This window comes from Meles meles, chromosome 5, assembly GCF_922984935.1.
Source record: "Meles meles chromosome 5, mMelMel3.1 paternal haplotype, whole genome shotgun sequence".
NCBI lineage: Eukaryota > Metazoa > Chordata > Mammalia > Carnivora > Mustelidae > Meles > Meles meles.
In genome coordinates this window covers 97,717,802-97,726,559 of record NC_060070.1, presented here as the reverse complement: position 1 = coordinate 97,726,559, position 8,758 = coordinate 97,717,802, and positions in this window count along the sequence as shown.

Here is an 8,758-nt window from a genome sequence, read left to right as displayed (position 1 = left end):
GCAGAATGAATAGGTCCTGAGCCCCAGATGTCCAGTGTATAAAATCTTAACACGATCTGATGTTGTTTCTTGACACTCAATGATTGCTTAGTCGAAGGAATATGGCTTATAAAACAGATGGTCAAATAGATTCTCTATAGGACTCCCTGACCACTCTTGCCAGTGGGTGGGTACAGGGTGTACACTCCATGAATATTCTTGTATTTTTTTCCTCATAGAGGTGAACTTACAAAGAAATCAACACATCTGATTATGTCAGTTTCTTATTATATATACTATGTCTTCAGTCCCAAAGGTATAAAACTAAAGCCAACAAAACAATATGTAAGAAATCTATATAAGAAGTATGAAGGAAATTATTGTGTACAACAAGAACATGATTGTTTTTGGTGGTGCTTTCTTGATTTAAAAATAGTCTAGTTAATAATGTTATATCTTTACTTGAATATTCTTATGCTTAATTCTTATTTCATGTTTATTATTTGAGACAAGAGTTCAAATGCTATGTGACCAAAGTCTATTTTGTATAAAATTCCAATAAATTAAATGTTATTTTATTATAAATTAAAGCATTTGTCTTTGGCTTGCCTTTCTTTGACAGCTGGAATTCATTTTATTAACAAGCATATACACACACACATACACAACTCATATATAGTCCATATTCAATCCAAATAAATTGTTACTATGTATTAACTACAAAATAATCAAGTTAATGTCTCATATAATAGGGTGAGTTTTAAGGAACTAAGTTTTAGAAAAGGTAATTGACATAGTCATATAAAACTATTTCTAGAGAAATATGGTTTTCTTTTTCTCTCTCTCTAGAAACTTTTAAGATTTCCTTCGGTTTCTGGAGTCCCGGAATCTTGTTAGAATGTGCCTTTGTTTCTGTGAAGAAATAAACCCTGGCATAATTAACGGAACATCAGTTACTAGATGCTAGATATTAAAAAATTACAAGTAACAGTGAATTATTTAATGTTTTATTTCTCTGGAGAAATCATATAATTTATTTATAGATCCTAAGTATTTCATTACATAAGTAGGTGATGTACATCAGAATCTCTTTCACATGGGTTTTTGAAGTGTGCTTATGTTATAAAATCCACTATCCCCAGTCTTGCTGATCATCACAAAGAATCATCTTCACTATCCAGATGCCCAGAGGCCCCCTCATTCCCTGTTGATCATAAGGCAAAGCTCAGAGGGTCTTGGGTAAACACAGGCGTGTGTGTGTGTGTGTGTGTGTGTGTGTGTCTGTTTAAGTCTATAATTGTGATGTGCTTAGGAACAGGGTTGTGATGACCATTATCCCTTGGCTTATAGACACTCTCATGCTTTCCTGCAATGCAGTTCTTATAAATGGTAGTCTTATTTTAAAATTCTGAGTTTATGGTCTTTTTTCTACAATAGAATACATCCTTTTTTTTTTTTTTTATCTATGTTGCCTAGAATTTGGTGAAGCATTTTAATTTGAATATTTGAGCCTTCTACTCAGATAAACTTCCTTCTACTACTTAGTGGCTCCCTCATCTCATCTGTTAATTTTTTCTTATCTAGCACTCCTGCTATTTACATGGAAATTCTACTGGATCTGTTATTGAAATTTTGATATTGAAAAATACTATTTATATCACTTGGCTGAATTTTAAGCTCTACTTGGATGATCAGTTTCAGGAAGTTTTTGTTTTTCTTTGTTCCTATCTAAATCTGAAAGACTGGCCTATAATTTCCAACTGCAATTTCAGACAGTGTGGTGAAAGCGAGATATTTTCAGACGTCCCAGCCCTTGCTTCCACAGTCTTCACTGCCTATTGTATAAGGTAGGAGAGCTCTGCTGATCCAGGGGAGGGCTTCTGCAATAGCTTTATGTTGTTAGAAGCCACTTATTTTGTGTGTTCTTGAGTCTCTTCATTCTCGGTTCTGGCACCCTTTCGGTTGGTTGTTGACTTAGTATGTCTCTTCCCTGGGGGTTATATTCCAGTTGCTGAGGTACCTTGGGTGGCAGTGATCTGGATAATGAAGGCAGGCACAGCAATCTGGCAAAGTATGTCAGAGATTTGCCAGAGTGTGAAAATATAACTCCCCTAATGAGAACTTGAACAAAGCCTCTCTGTTCCTCAGTCTTTTCAGCAGGCCATGCTTGGTGTGTTCTTCTAGAGCCAGGACCAGAAAGGACTCAATGCATCTGCAACATTCCTGCAGCTCATGGGGGACAAGAGAATCCCACTGTCACCTCAGGAATGCTCAGCTGAGAAGATAAATTACCATTCCCTGGGAATTCACAAACATCTGCAAACCAATAGTTCTCAAACCTCTCCTTGTTGGGTCTCTGCCACCTGCCTCCAAATTCTCATCAAACACAGAAGAGGGAACTTCTCTATCAGCTTTTCTTTCCTTTGAATCCAAGGTCTAACATCCTCCAGTTAAACAGCAGGCCCAGTTACTGCTCAGCTCAGGACAGGTCTTGTAGTTTGATTAGAAATATAGGATGAACGGTGCCTGTCTGGTTCAGTGAGTATAACAGGTGACAATTTACCTCAAGGTCTTGAGTTCAAGATCCACATTAGATGTGAAGCTTACTTTAAAAAGGGGGAGGGGGCTAGAATGGTAACATACACAGAGTGTCATAGTAAGAAGAGAAGAGGACCTAAATAAAATTAAAGGAAAACTTGCCAGAAAAAAAAAAAAAAAAAAATATATATATATATATATATATATATATATATATATATATACAGTTAGTCAAAGAGTGATTTAAAACTCAACTATCAGGGTGCCTGGGTGACTCAGTTGGTTAAGCATCTGGCTCTTGGTTTCAGCTCAGGTCATGATCTCAGGGTCATGTGATGGAGCCCCAAGTTGGGCTCCACCCTCAGCATGAAGTCTACTTGAGTTCTCTAACTCTGCCCCTCCCCAGCTCTCTCTCTCAAATAAATCAATAAGTCGTTAAATAATAATAAAAACAAAACAACCCTATTGAAAATAAAGCTAACATTCTTTCACCTAGAAACCACTTGCTCATGAAATGGAAGATTAGATGACTCCTCAATCCACTTTCCCTTCTTTTTTTGAAGATAGATGTTGTTGCTGTGCCTGTATATTTATGTGGATGTGGATTGATTGGATAGGTCTGAGCCACCGAGTCACCATCACCACCACGTGGGAAGGACTACCTTGATCGGTTCTACCTTTAGCGGTAGAACTGAATTTTTCATTAGAAGAAGAAATGGAAATGAAGAGGACGAAGAGCCATTTTTTTTTTTTTGTCAGAGGAATAAAAAACAGGGATCTATCACCCTACAATAACTATCTTCTGAACTTGCATTATGGGATTAGCTTTATCCAATTTTTAAAAAAGATTTTATTTACTCATTTCAGAGACAGTAAGAGTGCATGAGAGGAGGGGGAAGAGTAGAAGAGAGGGAAAAGCAGGCTCCCTGCTGAGCAGGGAACCCAATCTGGATTGATCTCAAGACTCTGGGATCATGACTTGAGCCAAAGGCAAACGCTTAATAGACTGAGCCACCCAAGCACCCCAACTCAATTCCATTTCAGAAAAGCCTTTTAATCTTATAGAAGGAGCCAGGGATTATATCTATATTGAGCTAGATTAAATTACCAGTCATTCTTCTCCAAAATTTCTAAAATGAAGCAAAATAGAGCATGAAGTGATTGAAAAATAACACTTTATAAGCTACTGCTTCAATGTGTGGTAGATGTTTAGCCTGTGATACATTAAGGGCATTTTATTTTATCCTTGATTTCAACCATAAAGTGACTTTTTAGTCCAAAATGGATTTTACTAGCCCACATTGATGACATGGAACACACTCCTCTTACAGAGAAAATGCTGTTGGGGAGGGAGTGTAGAGGAACAGAGTCGAGACCACACAAGCAGTGAGCTGCACTATGATGTTTTCACTCCCAATTTTCACCAACAAAACAGGTAGCCAGCACTCAGTTCATTACAGAGGCAGGCAAAAAAGTATATAAGCCAATTGATGAACACCTCTCCACTTATTCTTTGAAGAAATTCATGAGGGAAAATTAAAAATCTCAAGGTCAGGTACCTTAAAACAAAACATGAATTGGGTAAGAGGAGACAATTAGGAGCTACAGTAGTATCTCCAGGATCTCATCGAAAAGAATCTAGTTCAATTCAAAACTATTCTCTTAGAAGCATTTTCTAATAATTAGCACCAATTCTTTACTGAGCTAGAAATGAGAATTTATGTCATATCTCACAATACATCATTTTGAGTTTATTGGCCATAAGTATGTTAGGTAAATTGTAAATATTTCACATTATGGTTTGTAGATTCAATCATTCTCAGCACATGCTTTTGATATCTTCAAAATTTCCCCAGTAAAAGATCCCTTTCGGATATCCTTATATCACACATAATGATTGGCTAAAAATTCATGTCTCTGAAGTGAGTGAAATCAGGTACAATAGCTTTCTCATCATTTTCTTAATATATAGTAGAAATTCTTTTTTACTGACATCTATTTTACTCAACTCATGGAATTAAACAAGCTGTCTAGTCTATTACTGTAATCATATTTTCCAAACAATTATATGTTACCAGCTTACTTCATAATTGTTTAAATAATCCAATTTTAGCAACTTGCCAACATAAAGCCTTTCTAAAACAACCAGTTAGAGACTCACTCATGTTTAAGTGTACTTAATGGGAGTGGTTATTTCTACATTGAATTTATTAAAAAATACAGAGTCTGGGTGTCATCAAGAATACCCTTAGGTTCAATTATTTGCTAAAAAGAATTAGAATTCCAGAAAAAGCACTTATCCTCACAGTTTCTGTTTACTATAGTATAGCAAAAGAATAGAGATTCAAAGCAGGCTAGAAAAGAATCCCATAGGACAATTCCAGGAAAGTTCCAGACGTAAGCTTCTAGGTGGCCTCTCCCAGGGGAGTCAAGTGAACAGGACTATTAGCAATATTGGGTGGCAATATGAAGTATGTCAACCAGGAAGATCACCAAGCCTTGGTTTGCAGAGTTTTTATTTGAGCTTGGTCACATAGACATGATTGACCACCCACATGGTTTATCTTAGTCTCTACCCTTCCAGAGGTTGAGCTGTTACCACATGGCCCAAGACCACACTCTAAGTCATTATTAGCATAGACTATCTAGGTGACCCAACACCCCGAAGTAAACAAATACACTTCTATCAGGCAGGAAATTCCAAGGCCTTAGAGATTACCTCCCAGAAATTGAGAGCAAAGTCCAGACATCAAACAATTGTACTTTATCAGTTCACCTAACACTTCTTTGAATGATGCAATTTTAGTAACCTGCCTATATGGAACCTTTCTAAAATTCAATGCTCATTGATGTCTTTATAAGCACAATTAGTGAAAGTCTTCGTTTCTGTGTTGGACATATCAGAAAGACTAAAAAGACAAGTTGCTAAAACAATGACAACAAAAACAGACTGATTTTGCATTAAGCATAAATAAGACAATACAGACTAGAAGGTAGATAACACAAAAATCTAGAAAGACTCTTATTTAAATTGCTTGTCAAGTTTCTTTATCTTATTTAAAGACCCTGAAGCTGAATATCTTAGAGAAGAACTTTTCGTGTAGTTTATACCAGGAAATAGATAGGAAATTTCAATCTGCAGACACTGCTCTCCACCCTCCCAATAAGATCTTGGCCTTACAACAAAAGTTTGGGAAATAGATGCATACACGTTGATCTTCACTGACTAATTCTTTTTTCTGGTTTTTAAGATTTTCAATAACACGGCAAACATTAGATAACAGGGAACTGACAATGTGGAATTTTATTCAAGCCCTGTGCTCTGGAAATAGCCACTGTTAAAGGTTCCTCACCCATTATGCTCCAGAAAGCGAACGAGCTTACTAAAAAAAATCACCCCTTCCCTATAAGACTAGAAAAGACTCATAAAATACCCTTGTTTACCTATGACAAAGCCGGACACAGACCTTCCAAATTCCCCTTTTTGCCTCATTAAATTATAACCTGAACTACTCATCCCACTGATCAATCAGAACAAAATGCTTGTTAGCCAAACTTTGTTAAGCTTCTCTCTTACCTCTAGGCCCCTGAACATTAGTCTGTCCTCCAGCTTGAGCCAGCACACAACCCCTCCTGAGAATGGGCTCACCTCAGGCGAATATTCTCAGCTACTATCCCATCATGCCCTGCTCTCATCCCCCTTAAAATATTTTTTCTTTCTTTCCTTTAGTTCTTTCTCATTTTCTTCCTTTTTTCTTTTCTCTTTCTTTTTCTCTTTCATTGCCTTAGGAGGCATTTCTTTCAAGTCATTATGCAGTTGTCAGCAAAATGTTGCCCCTCCTTGACCCATTTCACCCCTTCACACTCTGGGAGTCTCAGGGAGAGTCTCTTCCTGAGGAAGAGCCCTTCCCAATTCTGAGGCACTGAAACAATGTTTTTGGTATGTTTATGCCTTGTACATTCCAAAATCACTTAAAGTGGTAAATAATACCATTTAGATTGATTGATTTGATTAAAAACCTTAAGTTCTACTCAGATGGACTTTTTCTGGAAGTTTTTGCATCTTGGGCTCACATTTTAATCTGAGAGGTTAGTTGATAATTCCTGACTATAATTATAGAGAGTTTGGTGGAAATTTACCAGTTTTCAGGCTTTACCAGTATTTGTTTCTGCCAACAATCTTTAGGCTGTTTACTGTACATCTTGAGATGCCTCCCCTCAGGAGAGGAGGATATGAGACTATACTTTATTCATCTAGGGGTTTAATCAGGACTAAAGAAATATATTCAAGGGTCCTAGTTCATTGATCAGGTGGCCATATTCATGAATAAACAATTACATTTTTCTATACTTACAGATTACTGGATAGCCCATACTCTCATTTTATTTGATTCCCAAGAAATAATCTTGGAAAAGTTTGACATTCTGGTGTCCTATAGATGGTCCACAGAAGTCACTTCCTAATTGAAATAGTAAGAGGATCATGGTTATCTTGGATGCAGTGAGAGAGATAAGTGTGAAGATTAATAATAATAGTATATTTTATAAAGAATCAACTATTTACATAATTTTCATTTACAACCCACCAGAATGGAACAAATTTTGGGGGTGAGATTGCCCTCATCTTTTTTTTTTTTTTTTAAAGATTTTATTTATTTATTTGACAGAGAGAGAGATCACAAGTAGGCAGAGAGGCAGGCAGAGAGAGAGGAGGAAGCAGTCTCCCTGCAGAGCAGAGAGCCCGATGCGGGGCTCGATCCCAGGACCCTGAGATCATGACCTGAGCCGAAGGCAGCGGCTTAATCCACTGAGCCACCCAGGCGCCCCTGCCCTCATCTTTTAAGTAGGAATTTGGGTGACCTGTAATCCAGTGCCCGGTAAATATAGAAAATATGCCCAATCGTTAACAAAGGTAGATAAATGGCCAACAAATCAGATTGTTTTCGTATATTTATTTTCACTTCGATAAGTCCTCTAGATGAATAATCCTTCATATTGAATCATAGAGTTTGAGTAGCTTGCAACAAAATAAAAAGCAGAATCTGAATTCAAATTTATATCTGGTGGGTGTCAAAGGTCACTTTTATTTTCATTATGCCATACATTACACATCAGGAGCTGTATAACATGCTTCAGACCCTCCTTAGGACCAGAAGTTAAATACCATAGATTATATTAGAGTACATAGTGAACTCTCAGTAATAATAATAATAATAAACAATCATATTGTGTGTTATCAAAATTATCTTCCTTGAGGGATGACTCTCCATTCCCCATCAATATAAAAGCGTGTAATAACCTCTACACTTTTTCTCCTGAAATAAGAGCTTTGGAACCAGGAAAACTTGAATTCTCTCACTTATCAACTATAGGACCTTGGATGGATCACTTCACTTTTTTTTTTCCTTATGATGTATGTATTTATTTGAGAGAGAGAAAGAGGACAAAAGGAGGAGGAGCAGAGGGAGAGGGAGAATTTCAAGCAGACTCTGCTCTGAGCATGGAGCCTGAGGCAGGGCTGGATCTCACAACCCTAATAGCAGGACCTGAGCTGAAACCAAGAGTTGGATGCGCAACCAAAGGGCCACCCACATACCCCTGGTCACTTCTTAAAGCTTTAATTTCCTCATTTGAAATATTGGGATAATAATAATATCACTAGGATCTATGATTATATATTGTATTGCCTGTTACTATATAGCAATTTGAAATGACCCACTACAAGTGATTTGAATTCCTGACACACCCTGTTGGGTCTGATTGGACTCTTTGTCTCTCCCTTTGCTCTTTGTTTTAGAAAAGGACCCTATCTGACAGTAACAGAGTTCAGTGTGGATGCCATTGAAAAGATGGCTCTGAAACTAACAGTCATTTTCCACGCAAAGAAATACTGCTCATTGTTTTGTGCCTATCGCTGCCCCTTTTAGATTATTCCCAAGTTCAAGACTTGGTTCAAGAAGGTTTCACTGTTGCCTGCCAGACAAGGCTAATTAGGATTGTGTTCCTGCACCCTACAGCCATGCCAGGCAGAGAAGTCAAGCAGCTGTGTACAGAACATTTAGTATCATGGCATCAAGCCATGGGGCGTAATGAGCATTGTGAAAGACCAGACTTAAGTCATAATTGCAGCTCTACTGAATCGGAATTGAATCTGAACCTGAACTCTTTTGGTCCCAGTTTCCTTATCTACAAAATCACGGAATCACAGAATTTTGTTACATACAGTCATTGGGTTCCCCAA